Consider the following 20,113-nt stretch of genomic DNA (forward strand, 5'->3'; position numbering starts at 1 on the left):
ACCTTGCATCTGGGCAGCCCAACAAGGTGGCTGCAGTGTTCCTGAAGAAGGCTTTACCTTTGGTTTGGATCACCTCACCAAAAGGCAATGTTGGTTGGCATTCAGTGATGTTAAGACAAACTGGCTTTTTTTTTCCCCTTTTGGCAAAGGTTGAAATATTTTGTAATGTCTACCATTAGGTAAGACTTGTGATTTAATGCCTCATCCCTTCAATTCACCTTCAGCAATAACAATGTATTCTAATCCACTGCTCAGGTGTTGATGGATGGGGCCTGTTTGGGTTAAACAGTTGGGATTTGAATTGTTGACCTCATTCTGTCCCTGGGGCAGGAGCAGTCAGGGGAGCCCTTGAGGAACATTGTGAGCAGCAGGCTCTCCATCACCAGTTAGTGGCAGAGTCAAATGGAAATGTGAGGCCAGCTGGCCCTCAGCCAGATTTCATCTCCAGCTCCCATGGGAAGCTGGATGTTTAGGACAGGTGCTGTATTAAGAAGCCCGCTGCAAATCCTGACAAAAAATAGGTTGGAAGCTAATTTTTTTTTTTCCTCGAGTGGGATGCAGGAGGATGGAAAGACATCAAATCAAAAGAATTCCATCTTTTCTGTGAGGCTGTTTCACAGGGACCATTGCCCGCCTTTGCTCTGCTGGTGCATGTGGAAGTGAGCAATCTTTGAGCTTGGTTCAGGCTGGGATCAGGGAAGAAACATCCCACATCACTCTCCAGGAGAAATGCCACAGTGCCAGTCCAGTGTGAGACCCTCCTCCCCATCCTTGCTGCTCTGGGACGTCCATGAGGTCCAGTGAGGGTGCCTAACCTTGATGTGCTCATGACATTTGCCAGGGCTTTCTTGCCTCTTGAGAGGAAGAGGTTTCCTCTCATCTTCGGCATGACTGAGTGGGTCTGGTCCCTTCCAAGGAAACTCCAGAAGCAGCAGGAAGAAGAGGAGGTACCAGACTGTCCATCCAGACACAAGGGAAGGCTGAGCAAGAAACTGCTCCTATGACCTGGCTTGATCTGTCCAAATCACCTCCTTGCTCCTGTGATATTCTGAAGACCAAAGACATGAACCTGCCCTAGGGTTGAGAGTGAGGAGCACACTGGTGGGCATGCACCCTTCTCTCTCCCTCGGGGCCCTCTTCTGCTCTGAACCCAGGGGAAGGCACTCTCACTTGAATTTCCTGAGCCCCACATCTCTCAGAAACCCACCCAAGCAAGGGATAGGTGTTGGCTGGCCACAGCCAGGATGAGTCAACAGCTTTCCCTAAACATGATGTGCCCCATGTGAATATGAGTAACCTTTGGTTTTTGAGGATGGAAGAGTAGAAATAAACCAAAATAAAACTGAATCAAATCGATGATGCTTCAGGAAAAAAAAAAAAAAAAAAAAAGAGATGTTGCTGAAGAGGATGCTAAGGGTAGTTTAAGTGATTCTGGTGTAACCATGATGCAGAAAAGCTGCTTCATGTAGGCTTGTTTGAACACTTGGGCTTGCTGAAGGTTTCTCAGAACCTTTTCTTTCTTGTCTGGAGCAGCAGACAAGGCCTAGGTGTCCATGTGTTCAAGCTGCCCACGGGGACGTCACTCCATGCCTGGTACCTCTGCACTTCCCTTTGGGGTGTCACTGAGGTGTCTGCCCATGTTGAGTGTTTTCCCAGGGGATGGATAAAGCTCAGGGATGGGAAAGCCAAATGGGATATCCCGGTTAGAAAAAGCTGGTTCAAGCTTTAGTTGATTTCCTCGGGGTCTCCAAGGGCAGTGTCAGAATAAAGTGTAGAAAAGGCTGGTCTGGGTCATGCACCCTTTCCTAGGCAATATCCAGCCCCAGATGCAAAGTCCTGCAGTGGGGAGTCATTCATCCCAACCTCTCTCATCCCAGGCTCTGATTTACCTCCTAAAACCCACTCCAGGAAGTTTTCCCCGGGGATGTGTGACATCCAAGCCTCTGCCCTCCTGCTGAGCCTGGGGTCTGCATCTTCCCACCACCACCTGCTGCAGCATCGCTGCCCCAGTTCTGAGCATCCTCTCTCTGCTCTTCTTGGCTGTCCCCCCTCCTCTTACCTTCTGAGGTGCAGTGATGACCCCAGCCAGACGCTGAGCTGTCTTCATCTCAGCTCTGCTCAAATGGCTTGGCCTCTCCTGTTTGTCTAGTACATAACTGATTAATCAGCAGGGATGTTGTATTTGCTTCCAGATAAGAAAATGCTGAATCTTAGAGCTGGTATTGAGCCTTGTGAAATCCCCCTAGAGACAGCCTGATTCCCCTCTGACAGCTGTTTGTTGGGATCCCCCGCAGATGTGCTTTATTCTTGTAATGCAATGCTAATTTTATAATCAACCTGCCACGCCCTAGTAAATCGAATTCTGTACAATAGCATATGTATATTATCTCTAAGCAATTATCTTTATTAACCAAACTTGTAATCTACTCAGAGAACAAAATCAGCTTTGTTTGACATGGTGTGTTGACCACAGAACCTCTCTGACAAACATGAGCTGTATTTCCATCCTTTAATTCCTCCTCTGGGTGACTCTTGGGAGGATTCCCATTATTTTACCCATGACTGGTGGCAGGCAAGCCAACCTGTTCCTCAGGCCATCCCACTTGCCCCTTTAGCAGATCAATGCACTGTTTTCATGCTTCCATCCATCTGGATCTTCCCTGGTATTCCAAGATTTATCAAAAATTAACATCAGCAGGCCAGAGAGCTTCTCAGCCAGCTGTTGGAGGGCTCTTGGGAGCAAGTTATCCGGGCCTGCTGATTCAAAATTGTTTATCGCTGGTAGATGGTGTTTAACAACCTCCTTGGTTACTAATGGACTGGAAAGTACTTCATCCTCCTCATGTGATACAAGCACCTCATCCTGCCCTCTTTCCAGATGTGGAGCAGAAATATTGATTGAACACTTCTTGCCTTTTCTGCATCATTACTCTTCTCCCCATCTGAGGCTGCACTGCTGATTTATGCAAAGGCATTATAATACTGCCCAGATTGTTGGCCATCCCTTCCCATATGCAGCTGAACACGTTGGGTGCTTTGCTCTGTGACTCTGCACGGAGCAGAAGTCTCTGCTGCTTGGACTCCATTTCTGAGAGGGCCATTCCTTGGTTTGACACAGTGTAGGACTCTAGCCTGAGGTCCAAAAATTCCTCTCTCTGCCCTCCATCGCTTTTCATTCATTAAGGAGGAGTTGTGAATTTGCAGAGCCACCTCCAAGAGCTCCAAAACCATCAGCCCTGCCAGAAAGGATGAGATTTGCCCCAAAACTTTTGAGATTCTGTTAAGTAGTGACCTACATGTCAACCTAGCAACCCCCATCTCCATGCTGCCATGCTACTTTTGGGTTAATCATCTCTGGATCTACAAGCCCTCATCTCTCCTAGCAGCTTGTGGCAGCTTGCTCTCTCCCATGACCTAAGACAGAGCTGCTGTTTTTTTCTCCCATCTTACCTTTGCCATTTTCCTTTCCTCCTGTTTCCCCAGCTGTGGGTTGCTGCAATAATCAATCCCACATCTCGTGGCAGGGGGGGCAGATGCACTCAGAGGCGGGGCAGAGATCTTCCAGGGCCTTCTTCTACTTCCCTCTGGTGAGACCCCACCTGGAGTACTGTGTCCAGCTCTAGGACCTGAGGAGAATCTGGACCTGCTGGAATGAGCCCAGAGGAGGCCTGAAGCATCCAAGGGCGTGAGCCCCTCTGCTCTGCAGCCAGCCTGGCACAGCTGGGGCTGTTCAGCTGCACCAGAGAAGGCTCCAGGGACACCTGCGAGCCCCTGCCAGGGCCTGCAGGGGCTCCAGGAGAGCTGCCCAGGCACTGGGGACAAGGCATGCAGGGCCAGCAGCCAGGCAATGGCTTCCCAGGGCCAGAGGGCAGGCCCAGATGGGATATTGGGCAGGAATTGCTGGCTGGGAGGGTGGGCAGGCCCTGGCCCAGGGTGCCCAGAGCAGCTGTGGCTGCCCCTGCATCCCTAGGAGTGTCCAAGGACATGTTGGATGGGGTTTGGAGTAACCTGGGATAGTAGAAGATGTCACTGCCCATGGCATGAGGATGGAATGGGATGAGCTTTAAGGTCCCTTCCAATCCAAACCGTTCTGGGATTCTGTTGTGAGATACTGTGGGAGATGCTCACAGCTCTCATACTCATAGGATTGTAGCATTCAAATCTCCACTTTGGGAAGAGAGTGAAAATGTTTTAGCAGAAAAATGGTTGGTGTGATGAGGTGCTCAGAAACAAGAGCTAAACGTGGGAAAGAAAATAGTGCAAACTTTTTTTTATAATGAGACTAATCAACTTCTAGAAGCAGTTGCCAAAGGATCAGGGCAAGCCCCCTTGATTTGAAATCTTCCAGCCAAGATTGCCTCTGCTTCTAAATGCTGGAGGGCAGGCAGGAATGAGAGCCTTGCTGCAGAAATTACTGGGTGAAGTATTTTATTTTGTATGAAGCTGGAGGGCAGAATACATGATCATAACGGTCCCTGTTGCTTGAAAATACTGATATGAAATAAGCCTTTGTTTTGTAGCCTAAACTTCCTGTGAAGTGTTGTCTGAAATGCAGGAGTAGGTTTAACATGGATGTCAAAACCTTGAGTAATGGAGTGATGGGTGTTAAAATCTTGAATAATGAAAAAAAAGAAAAAGAAAAAGTTGCGCTGTAAAGTTTGGGATGGCGAGGGATGAGAATGCTTGGGGAGCAAAGATGGGAGTTGTGCAGGAAAATCCTCCTGCACCCACTGAGGGGGGATTGAGCAGCCGTGTTCAATATTGTGTGTAGCTCAGGTCCTCCCTCCCGAGTACAGCGTGAAAGCAGTGGAAATAAAAGCTTGGCTTTTGCTAAGGAAAAGAATAACCCACAATGTCAATTTTTTTTTTTTTTTTAATGTGGGAAGAAGGGCTGAATTCAATGTTTTCCTTTCTCTCTCCATCATGCTGCAACGCTTGGCTGTGCGGCCAGGCAGGCTGGCGAGCAGATAATGAATCTGCCGAAATGTGGTTATTGATATAGCTGAGATCATTATACCTGAGGGTCTTGTGAGCTTTCCCATCTAAAGGGGCATTTTTCAGAAGGTTGTGGTCATGACATAAACAGTCTCATTCCATCTGAAATCTCAGCTGGCAAAGTCCTGAGCCCGGGAACATTTTTTTAAATACATTATCAGGAAGGTAAATCAGGTCAGCTGCATTTTTATTTTTTCTTTCAGCTAGGAGAAGTAAAATGGTTCATTTGCCTCTCACTATTTAACGTGATGCTCTGCAAGGAGCTGTGGCCTGATCCACAGCTTTTGAAAGCAAAAGAGATTTGTTTCCACCTACATCAGGGAGCTTCTGTGGAATTTCCCATTCCTGGGTAAGGATAACTTCCAGTTTGGGAAGGAAAGCAAGTGATCTGTGCAGAGGGTTACAGCACTTTGAGGCTGAAATGCTGGCTATGATGGGCCATTGTCTTGGTTGCCCTTAGCCCATCCACGTGTGGGATGGTGTGAGTGGACCCAGCGAGGAGCTGTGGCTCATTTTATGTGAGAGCAAAGGAAAAATAGCCCGCCGAGAAATTACGAGGCAGAGAAAGCATTTCAAAATTGCAGCTGGGACTGTGAATTGCACAGGGAAGTTTGAAGTGATTGCAGTGTAGGTCAGGCTGCTCTCTGCAGCATCAGTAGCATCTGAGCCTTTGCAGATGCTCTCCCTTCCATCCTGCAGCAGACTATATTTGGGTTTTTGCCACTCATCTCACATTTGGTCTGAGGTGCTGGGGAAGTTTTTTGGCATTAGGGATGGTGACAGATGTAAAGTGAATGTTCAGAAGCTCTGTGGGATCAGAACCTCCTTGGGGGCTTTCATCTCACCCAGATTCAGCTGCCCTGGGTCGTGAGAGGTATCCCTGATAAAATTATGCATCAAGCCATCAAACTCTGAAGAGAGGGTCCTTGATCCATGTCTGTCCCAGTCCTGCACCAACACAAACTGAAGGAAACTCAAAAGTCTTTCTCAGTGAAGATAAATGGAGGACTGAAGCATTAAAAGCAAGTAAAGTGACCTCTTCTAGTGGAAGGTGTCCCTACCAATGACAGGGGAGTTGGAAAGACATGGTCTTGCAAGTCCCTCCCAATCCAAGCCATTCTGACATTTTTTTGAGCAGGATGTTGCCTTCAGGCACGTGCTGTCTGGCCAAATACCGGTTAAATGGAAAGTTTGTGCAGAAGTTTTGCCATGTCCTTGCTAGCATGAGATCTTCCTCATACCCTGAAGCTGCACGGGACCAAGGAAGGCTGAGAACTGTGGATCACAAAAGATTTGGGAGCTCTGGGGGACCAGAGCTGGCTGCATTTCCAGGCAAGGGAGGCAGTCAGGGATGCTTAGAGGGGCAGCTCTTTCAAGAGTTTCTCAATGAAGCCATATGATGTAGGAAAATCCTTCCATGTAGTTGCACATGTATTGTGTAAATATATGTATACATACATCTGCTCAATATCACCTTGCCTCCATCCAGCCCTGTTTCTTGAAAGAAATCCAACTGTGCTTCCATTCTTGGAGAAAGCTGGGTAGGATAATTTACTGTCCTTCTGCTGGGGACAATGGAGCCTCATTGACTTCTGCTCTCCGTAACAAAACACTGGGGATTCCTCAGGATCAATCTGGATTACAACCATTAAGGTTTCAAATATGAAATCACAGAGGCTGTTTAGGGGAAGCACTTCATCAGCATTGGTTTTCACTCATTTTCTGTAGAGCTTTTTGGGGTTTTTTTGGATAAGGATATTGTGGCAGCAGTAGCTTTGTGTATGGACACATCCTGGACCAGTGAATCTGCCCAGTCCGTGGCATGGGGTAGCTGGTAATTCAGCCTCTTGCTGGAAACTGCTCCTCATCTGCAGGGGGTGGGACTACTAGCAAGGAAATCTCTACCCATTCATGCTTTTCTAAGGTCCACAGCTCTCTTTAAAGATGGAAAACCAGCTGCTCATCTCTGCACCATGGGCACAGAGACCTTAAGCAAGTTGTGGTGTCCCCATCCTACTGCCTTCTGCCCTGCTGGTGCCACAGTGAGGAAGGTGTTTGTCAGGATTGTGGGCTCACATCTCTTCCTTCCCCATACTCTTTAAAATCAGACCAGCATTTGGAAGCACTTAGGCCAAGTTTTAACTTTATTGCCACATTAGAGTTAGTGGGGACACACACCACTGCAAATGGAGACGCGTGCGAGTGTGTGGGATGGACACCTTGGAGGAAACCTCCCCAAGCTTTTCCAAATTTCCCATGTCCAAGCATCTTCAGTGAGATTTTAGGGGTAGGAAAATATTTTTATGGGTTCCATTTCCTAGCAAAATCGACCTGTAAATAAAAAAAAAAAATTAAAAAAAGGTAAAAGAGGTGTTTTGGTTTTTTTTACCACCACAGTTTGGCAATGAAATAGGGATGTTTGAGGAGGAAGATTATTTTCCTTTGAAAAATGTGACTGATGCAGCAAGTCTTGTTGCAAAAAATAGCTTCCTCTAGCTCTCAGAGAGCTGCATTCACTGAAGCTGATTATTGGGCTCCAACTAGAAGGTTTAAAATCTGCCTGGAAAGCTGAAGAACAAAAGGAAAATATTGTATAAATTCATAAACCAAAAAGAAATGCCAAAACTCTGTCAAAATTTATTTTGCCCATGAAAATCTTTACATTTGATGATTGTTAATTTTTTTTTTATGATTAGACAAGCTTCTTTCAAATATTCTTCTGTAAAGTTTTCAATTCAATATACTTGAAATTAAGAGTTTTCCTTACCTGTGGTAAGCAATCATTGCAACCTTTTCTATTATATTTTTACTAGGTATTTCCTGTTGTCCTTGTAAATCAAGGTGGGGTCTGGCACAACCTTTTCTTCTTTTTCTCCTGCTGTTCTTATTTCACACCTTCTTAGAAGTACTTTATTTCCTCCTCATTTATAGTGTAGGAGACCTGTTCAACCTTCTATTAACGCTGATCAAAAAAAAAAAAAAAAAAAAAAAAAAAGTGAGCTAATTTCATATGGAAAAGGGCAAATAATTTCCAGGGTTCAGTGGGGACTTAATTGGTCTGCAGTTATCACTGAGATGTTTCAATTGTCACAGTCTGCACCCAGGTATTTTTCTGTATTAAAGACCTAGGTTTGGCTTGCAAGAACTGGGGGTTGGAATAGTTTAGTCTAGAAAAGCCCTCAAGTCCAGCCATTCCCTCAGCACTGCCAGGGCCACCACTGTCCCAGGTGCCCAAGTGCCACATCTACACAACTTGGAAACCCCTTCAGGGATGGGACTCCACCACTGCCCTGAGCATCCTGTGCCAGCATTGGACAATGCTTCCAATGAAGAAATTTTCCCCGATATCGAATTTAAATCCCTCCTGGTGCAACTGGAAGACTTTTCCTCTTGTCCTGTCCCTGTTCCCTGGGAGCAGAGCCCGACCCCCCCGGCCGTCCCCTCCTGGCAGGAGCTGTGCAGAGCCACAAGGTCCCCCCTGAGCCTCCTTTGCTCCAGGCTGAGCCCCTTCCCAGCTCCCTCAGCCTCTCCTGGGGCTCCAGCCCCTTCCCAGCTCCGTTCCCTGCCCTGGACACGCTCTGACACCTCCATGGAGCTGAGGACATTTTTTTACACCCTGATTATAAACCATCCTGAGAAGCAGCACCATGAACAACGTGCTTTGCTAGCATGGGAGAGATGTAGTTTTTTCTTCAACACATTGGCTTTGGTGAATTGATGAAGGCAAATCCTTTTGATGGGAGGGGAAAAAGAGCTCTGTTTTGTGGGAAGTGAAGAGTTGCATGGTTTTGTGCTTGAGGAGCTTGGGTGGGTGGTTGCACGGGTGCTCCCATCCCACAGGGGATGCCAGCTACGGGAGTACCAGGAAAAGCAGTGGGTGGCAATTGGTGTTCCTCTCTCCATGCCGACTTTGACAGCCACTGGATGCTGCCCAAGTTTTGCTCTGCCCTTATCTGGGGCCAGACACGTTGTTCACTCCGACTTCGTGTACTGATTTACCCAGACACTCCTTAGAAACCCAGTAGTCAGAGGAGCTGCAGATAGTGCTTTGGGTGTGGGGATGGAAACAGCATTAATGTTTTTTTCCCTACAGACTGAGAAAGCGTGCAATAAAAGTTTCAAAAGTAACCGTGCGCTGAGCACGGAGCTCTTCCAAGCCCTGTCTGGGAGTGCCAGGTTGCCCCAGGCTATCTTACACTTGATTTTGCCTTGTGCTTCAGAAAGATTTCCCTTGTATAAACAGTTTTGGTTGTGATTTGGTTTTTTTTTTTTAAATGTGCCTCTTTAGAGGAAAAGCATCAGAAAAGCATTTAAAATGGAACTCGGTGTCCAGCTGCTCTCATCGAATTTATTGTATTAACAAAAACCATCTATTTCCTTGTTGTTACTATGCCTGTGCCAGAAAGTAACTAGCATTTTATGAAATGCAGTGTTTTATTCAGTGTGACTGCTTAATTTGGGGCAGAAACTCAAGAACTAGCTGTTCCCTGGGGCACCCTGCGAGGAGAAGAGGAGGGAGCCCAGTTCTTTATCACTGAGCACAATGGCCAACCCTTTGGGGTTGTGTGCACACTGGCAAGCTGGGTTTAGCCAGGACAGGCTGCTCATGGCTGCCGAGATGAGCTCCTGAGGGGTGAATCCTCCTGGGAACATCCTTGTGGCCAGGAGCCACAGGAGGTGCTTGCAGGATGGGATTGCTGGCCGTCTGGTGCAGCTGAGGTGGCCAGGAGTTGGCTTCCAAACCCCAGTGCTGGGGGTGGGGCTTGGAAGCCTCACGCTGGGCACTTGGGAGGGTTTTCCAGACACTGATTCCTTGGGTTGGACACCTGGGTTGGCTTTTTGTCACCAGGACAGCTCAGTGACTGGGGGCTTGAGTAACCAGCCTCCCTGTCTGAAGATATTTTGCCTCCATCTTCTTGCTTGTTTGGGTCATTCATGTGCCAACCTGATTTTTTTTAACTGAATTACGGCCAGTTATTTTTTCAAAGGAGGTGGTTTTCACCCCTCTCCCCACATTTACCAGATGGGTGCAGTTTGCAGGGGAAGTGGAGCAGATCACGGGAGAGTCAACCACAGAGTGACCTCTGTGGGGGCAAGTTGGGGGTCACCAGTTAGACCAGGGAGGGGATTGTCTCACAGAGCAGAGAACAAAAAGAATGAGATAAATCTGCTTTAAGAAAAATGAGGGGAAAAAAAAATCTTAAAAAAATAAAATAAAATAAAAACCACAGCAAACCCCCAAGTTTTTCTTTCTGAAGAACTTTTTGTGCTGGTTTAAAAAAGGAAACTTGAACAGATCCGGTAAATATCAGTCTGTGTCCCGTGTGTTGTTTAGACCTTAATAGTACAGGTGGACGAGGAGGGCTTGGTGCCAAATACTTTTGGTTTAGAGGGAGTGGTGGGAGTGAATTCTCCCAACCGCTCCTAGAAAGGCTTAACTTTCTGCACACAAATCAATGACAATCTCTGCTTGGCTGCAGACACCCGGGGAGCGACGCTGCCGGATTCCCCGCGCAGCCACGGCAGCCGAGGGGCGGACGAGGGTCGGCACCTGGAGAGGGAAGGTGGGTCGGATGCTGTCTTTTTGGCTTCTGAAATAGGTGATTTTTTTTTTTTAGTTTTTAAACCCTCCCCCGCCCTTCTCCACAGCTTTTAGGGGGTTTGCAGGATATTGAGGGGAGGGGAAGGCGCTTGAATTTATTGCTCGGAGGCTAGTCGTGCTCGTGTTGGAAATCTTTGGCGTCCTAGCGATCCTCTGTACTACTCTATCGCCGTTTACATGCGTTCTTAATTGCTGTGTGAACTCAAACCTGTGAATCTCTGTCTGATTTCCTTCCTTGGTATCTTGAATCTTTACCAAGCTTGGAGATTTTGGCTGTACATCAACACCTGTACGATACTACCTCTCAATTCGCGGGGCTTGGGCTTTTTTTTTTTTTCCGAAGTCTAGCTTACTTATGTGTTTATTTGCTTTAGATAGGAAATACCTGTGCAAAAACAGATCTGTCAGTATGTCCAGCTGTGTAGGCAGAAGAGATCTCATGAGGCAGTTGATTAATATTTAAAATTAGAATAGAACAGAATAGAGTAGAATAGGAATATATATTAATATAAATATTTCAGTAGATGGAAATACGTAACAGATAGAAATATACATCTGTAATTATACAAGATAATATTCTCTTATATATATATTTTTAATACTTGTTTGTTAGTATTTGTGTTGAAGGAGTTTCTGTTTCTTCGCGAAAACTTGCAAGAAAAAAATCCCATTCTTGTCTTGAATAGTTAAAATGTCTTGGAAGATTTAATGCTGGCAGAAAAATTGTGATTAAAGACATGCTGGGAAGCATGGTCTGGACGAGGTTGATGCTTGGTGCAAGGTTAAGCCCAGCTCAACACTGACCTGCTCCACACTGCCCATGCTGCAAGTGGGGCTTGCATGGGGAACCCACAGCTCCTTTTTCTGGAGACCCCATATCTGGAGCTTGGGTGTAAATCTCAGTTGATCCGGGGAACTTTTTGCTTCTTCACTGGCAAGCGGGATGCAGCAGGGCAGCGTGCTATACCTTGCTAAGCGCTTACATTTTTAACAGCTCCTTCTGGAGATCAAACTCAGTTTCAGCAGCACAAATCCCCTCTCCAGCTCCCCTGACCCCACGAAGGCAATTCCCAGATCCGCACCGTGGATAAAAACAACAGTGGTGGTTTTGTTTAAGGTTGGGCTGAATGAAAACAGGAGGGGAGGAATGTGCTCAGCGGAGGAGGAACCGGCGCTCGGCCATCCCGGCGCTGCTTCCCAGAGCGCGCTGGGTGGACGGGACAGCTTCTTCTGCCCCCAGAGAGGGGATGTGAAACCCCCTCCAGTTCACTCAGGTGCAACATTTGGGGGAATGAGTTGGACTTTTTCCTTTCCTCTGCTTGGTGGAAGTGGAATCAGAGAGGGGTTTCTCCTCCCGGAAGGATTTTGACGTTGCTGGGTCTCTCCGAGAGCTGTTTGCAGGGAGTGATACCATGGGCATGGCCAACCCTTTGTGCCTTCAGCATCTCTAGCACCCAGCGTCAGAGAAGAAACCTTTTACAGGCTTCTCAGCACATATCCCGATGTATCCACACCAGGACAGCCCAGCAAGACTTCTGGGAAGGTAAAGGAGGTGCTCTGTGGTCTCTGCCTGGTCTTCCAGTGCCTTCCATCACTCCCCTCTGCAGCAAGGACTTTCCAAACCCCTGATCCGGAACAGGCAGCGTTTAACGCTCACTTTTTGCCTCTGCTTGGCACTGTTTACTTCAGGTGCCAGGCAGTGAGGAGTCAGACCCAGCGTGTTTGAGCATTAGCTGGAGAAACCTGGGATTTTCCAGCAAGCCCGGGGCTGTCCAGCACCTAACTCCCGTAGCCTCCTTTGAAATTCCTCCTCTAATTAATAAATAAGTAGCAAGTTTCACTGACATAATTTCAGAGCTATTGCTCTTAATTAAATAACAAGTTATTAAAATAGTTTCAAAACTGGAGTCTTCCCTGCCCGGTTCATAGTCCTGGTCTTTTTTCCCATTAAGTGTCCCTGGTGGAATGCTTCTATACACTTGCAAGAAATTAGAAAAGGTGAAGGATCTCAGGCCACAGAGAAACATGATAATATTGAGTGTGTGGATGATAAATTGAGTGTGTGGACGATCCCTGCCCCTGCCAGTGCCCCTGCCTTCCTGGCAGGATGGAGATGGCAATATGGAATCAAGTTGGGTCTCATCTGCGTGTCATTATTCCCCTTAATATTTGTATTTTTTTAATATATATATATTATATAAACACAATATATATTTATAAATATATACACCTGTACAATGTATCTTTTTTGTGTGTAATAGCTATTATAAATTTACATACAATATAAAAATTAGTATATTTATAAATATATACACCTGTATAATGTATCTTTTTGTGTAAAATACCTATTATAAATTTACATACAATATAAAAATTAACATAATGTACATGTATGCTATTACATTGTCATTTAACGTTGGAGAAAGGGGCAGCCAGCACCCAGCTGCACCCTGCTGCGGGTCAGGTCAGTGAGGTAGCTGCACGGTTTATTTTCCTTTGCCTGAGAAAGCTTAAGTGATGAATAGAGGGAGGGGATCTGAGGCTGGGATGCTTCTGCCAAGAATGATTTGGAGGCCTCTTTATATTAGTCAGAGATTTTTTATTCCTTACTGGAAGCCTGAGAGGAGCTGCGTGCCTGATGGCAACTTTGCTCACAGGTCTGCATAAGTCTCAAGTATCGCTCGCGTGAGCAGCTTGCCTTAATTATAGATTTATTTCTCTTTACTCTTGGATTGCCTTCTTCCCTGTTCCTCAAAAAGATGCCCTTGCACCTGAGGCATGGGTAGGTGCTGGTCCTGAGTGGTTTTTTTTGAGGTGGGCAAAAGGCTACCATATCCCAGCTGTTGGTTTTGCGAGGGACTTGGTGTCCTTGGCAGCTGCAGAAGAGGAGGAGGAGGGAATGTCCACACCATGAAATCTCTGTGCTGTCTCCATGTGGGTTCAGGCAGATGTGGGGACCATCAAATGACTTCCACCTCCCAGGCAGAGGCAGCAGCCCGGCACTGCTGTCCCCCACCCTGCCCTGCCTAGCAGGAAACCAGTTTGGGAAGTGCCTCCGTGTTGCCTGCGGATGAGCCAGCCCAGGAGGAGGAAGGAGACCACTTTGGATTGAGGTCCTGGCACTGCTGGGAGGAGGCAGGGTGGAGGGATGGAGACCAGCCAGCTTCCTAACTATGCAAACAACCCACACCCATGTTCAGTGTTTATCCCTGCCGAGCCCGTCACCATGGTATCTGGGCACCTTTTGCCAAGGTGAGTTGAAGCTGATGGAGCAGATCCTCAGCCAAACCCCAGGCTCTCTAGGCATGTGCCTGGGAGGTCTCCTAGATCAGCTGGATCTTCCAGAGCTACTGCTGCTGGGATAATACCAATCATTTTGCCGCTGCCTTCAGATCCCCTGCTGCTGCCTGCCCGGTCCCTGTCTGACTCCTGTTGCCATGAGCTCCTCCAAGCAGGTGCATCCTCACCTCTGCCATGGAATTTCTTTATGTGCTACACCACAGTGCCAGGTGGGTGGCTGAAGAGGTGGATCCACAGGCCCCTATGCTGACACTGCTGCCTTCATGCAAAATTTGGGCCCTTTCTCCACCATGTGGCTCTGGGAGGGAAGAGGAAGAGGAAGAGGAAGAGGAAGAGGAAGAGGAAGAGGAGAGGAGAGGAGAGGAGAGGAGAAGAGAAGAGAAGAGAAGAGAAGAGAAGAGAGAAGAGAAGAGAAGAGAAGAGAAGAGAAGAGAAGAGAAGAGAAGAGAAGAGAAGAGAAGAGAAGAGAAGAGAAGAGAAGAGAAGAGAAGAGAAGAGAAGAGAAGAGAAGAGAAGAGAAGAGAAGAGAAGAGAAGAGAAGAGAAGAGAAGGAAAAGGAAAACAGCCAAGAGGGAAGAAAAGCAAGACCATATGTTTTTCTGCAAGTCTGTTTAGCTTAAAAAAAACTCCAAGAGTTTTTTGTTACGGATGTTGGGCAATTTCAAAATGGGAGATGTCCCCTCTTGCCTTAGCAGCAAGTCACTGTCCTGGCCTCTCACTGAGGGCGTGTCAGAGGGGATGAGCCACATCAGCTCATCCCTGCCTCCTGTCTCCAGTGTCCCTCCAGATCTTCTCCCCAGCCTTGCAGGGATGCAGACTCCTGCTGCAGCTGCCTTCCCTCCACAGAAATAATCATTCAGGGGATGAGACTCAAGGCAGCTGTGGGTGGATTTGGTGGATTCTCATTTCTAAGTGGCTGCCCAGCAATTACATTATGGCTGCTGCTGCAGTCTGTGCTGAGGGAGGGAGTGCCAGCTGGGAGGGGGCTCTGGAAGCCCACCTCAGCTGGGATTAGTACCTCCGTGCCACAGCTGGATGCTAAGAGGAATGGACTGTGAAAGGAATGGATCAGAATTGCTTTCCTTTGTTGCAGAATGATTTGGGTGGGAAGTGACTTTAAAGATCATCTATTCCATACACCTGAAGTGGGCAGGGACACCTTCCACTACCTTAGGTTGCTCCAAGCCCTGTCCAGTGTGGCCTTGGACACTTCCAGGGATGGGACGTCATCACTGCCAACTCTCATTGCTGTCTGTCTTTAGGGAGATCTTTTACTTCATGTTGAATTCATGGATGAGGCAACAACCTCTTCCGTGGACAGGAGGCAGATCCCAGCCTCTTCAAGGCACTGGGTGGCTTTAGGAGCTGCAAGGGAACATGAGAACCTCTGAGTGTTGCAGGGCTGTGATTTACTTCCTGGACAGGGCCTGGCTTACTTTGGGCAATTTATACCCTCTTAGTCACGTCTGAAGAGAAATTAAAGAGATTAACTCCTCTGAGCCTTTATTTCCCTGGATGTAAAGTAAGCCAGTAGTTGCATTCCATGAGTCTTGGTCTGGCTTTGTGAGGTCTTGGAGATCCCCTGGCTACAAGGTGGTAAAGTGGATGCTAAGTTTTGTATGGAAAGAGGATGACAGATTTCATGCTTGTGGCTGCAACAGAGGAGTCAGGTTGCAATATTCCAGCCTTTCCACTGTGCACATGCACTTTCCAAACAGTTTTGTTGCAATTAATTACAGTGCAATTAAAGCAGAACGACAGTGCTAACTAAGGGCAAAATCTTGTGAAACAAATGGTGTTTGGGCTGATTTTGTAATTGCTCCAGGTTCCCCAGATACAAATTACAGTGTCAGGGCTCCTGATTTATGGCAGAGCAATACACACGCAGATAACTCAGGGCAAGAGCTGCCTGTGTGGGCTGCAGATGCAGAGGTCCATGTCCCATCCGTTCTCCTTGTTGCTGACCCGTGAAGGGTGGGTTCTCTTTGAGCTGTCCCTTGGCCAGCGGGACACAGGTGGCACCAGCTGTCCCTCTCTGCTTCACCCCCAAGGCCTCTCACGAGGTTTCCTCACCAGGAAGGTGTGGGTGCTGTCCTGGGTGCAGCTGCATTCTGGGCAGAGTGGTACAGCCATGAAGGGGGGATGTGGTGGGCAGAGGGATCCCCTTCATCCGTGGTCCAGGTGTGGAGAACATGGCTGATGAGGCAGGCCCATGTCCCAGGAAGGGCAGTGGGGGTCAGGCAGTGTCTGGAGCACAAGGCTGATGAGGAGCAGCTGAGGGAGCTGGGAAGGAGCTCAGCCTGGAGCAAAGGAGGCTCAGGGGGGACCTTGTGGCTCTGCACAGCTCCTGCCAGGAGGGGACAGCCGGGGGGGAGTCGGGCTCTGCTCCCAGGGAACAGGGACAGGAGGAGAGGGAGCGGCCTCAGGCTGGGCCAGGGCAGACTCAGGTTGGATATTGGGAAATCTTCTTCACAGAGTGGGTGGTCATGGATTGGCACAGCTGCCCAGGGCAGTAGTGGCATCCTCATCCCTGGAGAGGATTTAAAAGCTGCGTGGCTGTGGCACGTGGGGACGTGGGTCAGTGTTGGGCTGGGCAGTGCTGGGAGGATGAATGGTTGGACTCAGCAGGATTTTCCAGCCTGAATGATTCTGTGATTCTACTGAGTGGTTTAGCCCTTGAGTCCCAACCTTTAGGTGCTTGCAGAAAGCCCCTGTGAGGGTGAGCAGGCACGGCTTGGCACTGCTGAATCACAGACCAGCCCTGCTGCTCAATCCCTGTCCGTCTGTCTGCTGGGGCTGTAGTAAACCGTGATGGATCACAGTGACTCAGCTGCAGAGGGAATACAAAGAGGTTGTACCCTCATCTGCTTGTCTGGGATGGGAATATCATACTTTGTTTTGTGCTGGGAATGTCATGCTTTGTTTTCATGCAGGAAGTTCCTCTCCAGATTAAAGAGCTGGAGTGGGAGTTTTCTCACCTGTAATTAAAAGCAGCGAACCTGTGACTTTTTAGTGGAGAAATCCTGTGCTGTGAGTGTTTAGAGGTTGTTAGAGTTAAAGCATTTCAAGAAATCCAAACACAAACCCCCAGATAATTCAGATATCACTATCTGGGGTTTAAGAATAAATGACACAAATTTCTGAAAGCATCACAAGATCAAGCAAAAAATGAGATGAACTTAAAGCATCACTTTTTGAAATTAAGCCCTTCCGTGTTCATTTTTTACTCATGGACAATGGGGTTTGGGCTGTGAGCTGATGTTCCAGTGCTGCCATGAACCAACTTGGGCACACCAAGGGCTCCCCACAGGGCCGTAAAACGAAATCATACAAACACAGGATAGTTGTTTGGAAGGGACCTTCAAAATTACCTAGTTCCAACCTCCCCCAGGACAGGAGCACAGGCAGCTTCCATTATCCCAGGCTGCTCCAAGCCTCATCCAGCCTGGCACTCCCAGGGATGCAGGGACAGCCACAGCTGCTCTGGGCACCCTAGGCCAGGGCCTGCCCACCCTCCCAGCCAGCAATTCCTGCCCAATATCCCATCTGGGCCTGCCCTCTGGCCCTGGGAAGCCATTGCCTGGCTGCTGGCCCTGCATGCCTTGTCCCCAGTGCCTGGGCAGCTCTCCTGGAGCCCCTGCAGGCCCTGGCAGGGGCTCGCAGGTGTCCCTGGAGCCTTCTCTTGTCCAAGCTGAACATCCACAGCTGTGCCACCCTGTCCTCTTAGGGGCATTTTCAGCCAGGGACTGCTAATCTGCTCACCAGCCACCACAGAGTGCTGTGGTGCTCACGAGCATCCTTTGCTGTGGGTCTCAGGTGTACCTGGAAAACCAAGGTGGTTCTCAGCACCATCCCAGCTGCGGATTGGAGTTGAGAATCCTCCCCCAGCAGGCTCTGGTGTTCGGTACCAATGCTCCCTGCTCACATCCCACCATCAGCTGGGCTCCTGCTCTGAATACTAAATCCTGAGACAGAGAGAAGAAGCCTGAACACTGATTAATTTGAGCCTGTGCTACTCTTATCCTGGTTTCAAAGTAATTGTCTCTCTTGTCCACAATTTTCTCTCCTTACATTTCACTGCATATTTATTAGGTTTTTGTGAGGCTATCTGCAGCCACATTAAACCAATTTACTTCTTGAAATGTCTGACCTTTGATCTTCCAGCCACTGCCTTTCGGAGCCTGAAAAAGAGCCTTTAATAACGTGTCACATGAAAGGCTGGCTGCAGAGCCTGTCACTTGCACACCCCAACTCCAGTTAATAAACTATCGGATGAATCAATTATTGCCTCATAATTGTTGCCTATATTTTTGTGCTAAACAGGAAGAATATTTCCCCCCCTCTTCTCCCGGTCGCTTTGTAAGGTGAATGCATGCAAACAGCTACAGCTAATATTTCTCAAAAAACATCCTCAGTCTTTGCAGACAGTTCTGATCTTGGCAGACGTGTGTTGGGGGCAGGGGAGGAGTTTGCAGAGACATTAGACTACCTGTGTGCACCTTATTTTAGGAGTGCCTGCAGCATCCCTCTGTGCTGTGTCTCCCGAGCCCCTCCAGCTGCCCTCTGCAGCAGGCACAGGAGAGCAGAGTTAGTGGGTTGCAGAGTGCTTTGCTGGGGGTATTTTGGCTTTTTCCAGGCAGCAGCAGAGAGGCAGGGGTGTGCCTGGACTTCTCCATCACAGCAAGGTTGGAAGCTGGCACCCCAAAGTTGGAAGTGCCACCCAAGCTGGCACTGCTCACCATCACCTCCCAGCACCTCCTGGTGTCCATGTGCATCGGGGCTGGCTGCTTCTGTGTCACTGCTGAGGGTCAGGCATCCTGCTCCAAGGGTGATGCCTCACCTCCCAACCCATGGAAAGGACAGAATGGGGACAGGGTCCCTTTCAGTGGGCTGCTGGCACAGCCAGCTCTCTGTGTTATGACTCAGGGCATCTCACATCATGGTCTTGGCTACATCCAGCCACACCATGTACCTTCTATTTTGCATTCCAGTTATGTAGTTGGAGTGTCAGATATGTTGTCTCTTACTCCTACAGAGCCATAGAGCTCTTGCAATGAAAAATAGAGGCAGATGTGGCCAAGCTGCTGTTGAAGCAAGGACTTGGGGATGGGGTGGTGGGCTGCAGTGTAGCTCCCTTGGGGTCTCTGCAGCCTCTGCACACAAGACACTGCTGCCCTGAACCCCAAGAAGACACTGGGTAAAATCCATTTTTTTTCAGGCTGCTGGCTCTCTGCACCTGGTTTGGGCTGCTGCTGGGGAGGAAGGAGAATGTTGTTCAGGTCCCCATGGAAACCAGAACATCCACGAGGCCCCAGGGGTACAAGGAGCCCTCTGCTCAGGCTTTGGGGAGAGGTATCCCTACCAGCTGCCCTGGTAGGGGCACATCTTTCCCTCTTCTGCTGAAATCAGCAGCAAAGCTGGGTTTCACAGAGGTGGAACGGGCCAGTGAAGTTTAAGCACAGCAATTACAGTTTCTGTCACCCGCAAGGTTTTCTGATGCATCACTCTGGAACAACGTCTTGCCTAGGAGCTCCATTTCACTCCCAGTGACATTTCTCCAGGGCAGGAGCAGGCAGCTGTCCAGAGGGTACAGATCCATCCTGGAGGTGGCCTTGGCAACACACTTCAACATCCATGTATTATTTATTTCCCCTGACTCTTCACATCTCTTACATAGTTGCTTAACAGCACCAGCCTTTCACAAAGGGATGGAGAGAGGCTGAAAAATGCAGAAGGCAACCCAGGTCTTCTCTCTCTGCTTTAATCTTCCCAGGGTGACTATCTTGCCGTGTGGGGAAGGCTCCTGACATCCCCAGTCTGCAGAACACCACAGCACTGAGCAGAAGCAGTCTCGAGTTTCAGGGGAAGGAAAAACCCACTGCATTGCTGTCTGGCACATCTGTACTGATTTGGCTCTGTGTGGACATGATTCCAAGCTCATAGGATTCAGCCTTTTCAGAAAGGCTGGGATTAATTGCTGAAATGAGAAATGCTAAAAGCTGGGTGAAGAAGAGGTGGAGAGAAGGAGGGAAGCATGGAAATACTCAGGGTTGATAATTCCTTGTGTCAGTCTTGAGTTTATTGGCATTCGTGGTTAAGATTGTTCTGTAAGAGATCATCTACTGGGCTTTCCCTGCCGTGGAAACTGGGGGAGACAGAAGTGAGCCTCACTGGGGAGTCACAGAAGTTGGAAAAGCCCTCCAAGACCATCAAGTC

General features: G+C 48.3%; 1 protein-coding gene across 7 annotated transcripts in view; it reads left to right on the top strand.

The window, feature by feature from the left end:
- Positions 1–20,113, top strand: part of ZBTB7C (zinc finger and BTB domain containing 7C) — a 145,208-nt gene that overhangs the window by 85,606 nt on the left and 39,489 nt on the right. Inside the window, exon 3 of one of the 7 annotated variants that reach the window (XM_038124914.1) lies at positions 10,476–10,559. The exons of the other annotated variants lie outside the window; for them this stretch is intronic. The gene's annotated coding sequence lies outside the window, so the exon portion shown is untranslated. The remainder of the gene's footprint in view (positions 1–10,475; positions 10,560–20,113) is intronic. 7 annotated transcript variants of the gene reach the window in all.

This window comes from Motacilla alba, chromosome Z, assembly GCF_015832195.1.
Source record: "Motacilla alba alba isolate MOTALB_02 chromosome Z, Motacilla_alba_V1.0_pri, whole genome shotgun sequence".
NCBI classification, from domain to species: domain Eukaryota; kingdom Metazoa; phylum Chordata; class Aves; order Passeriformes; family Motacillidae; genus Motacilla; species Motacilla alba.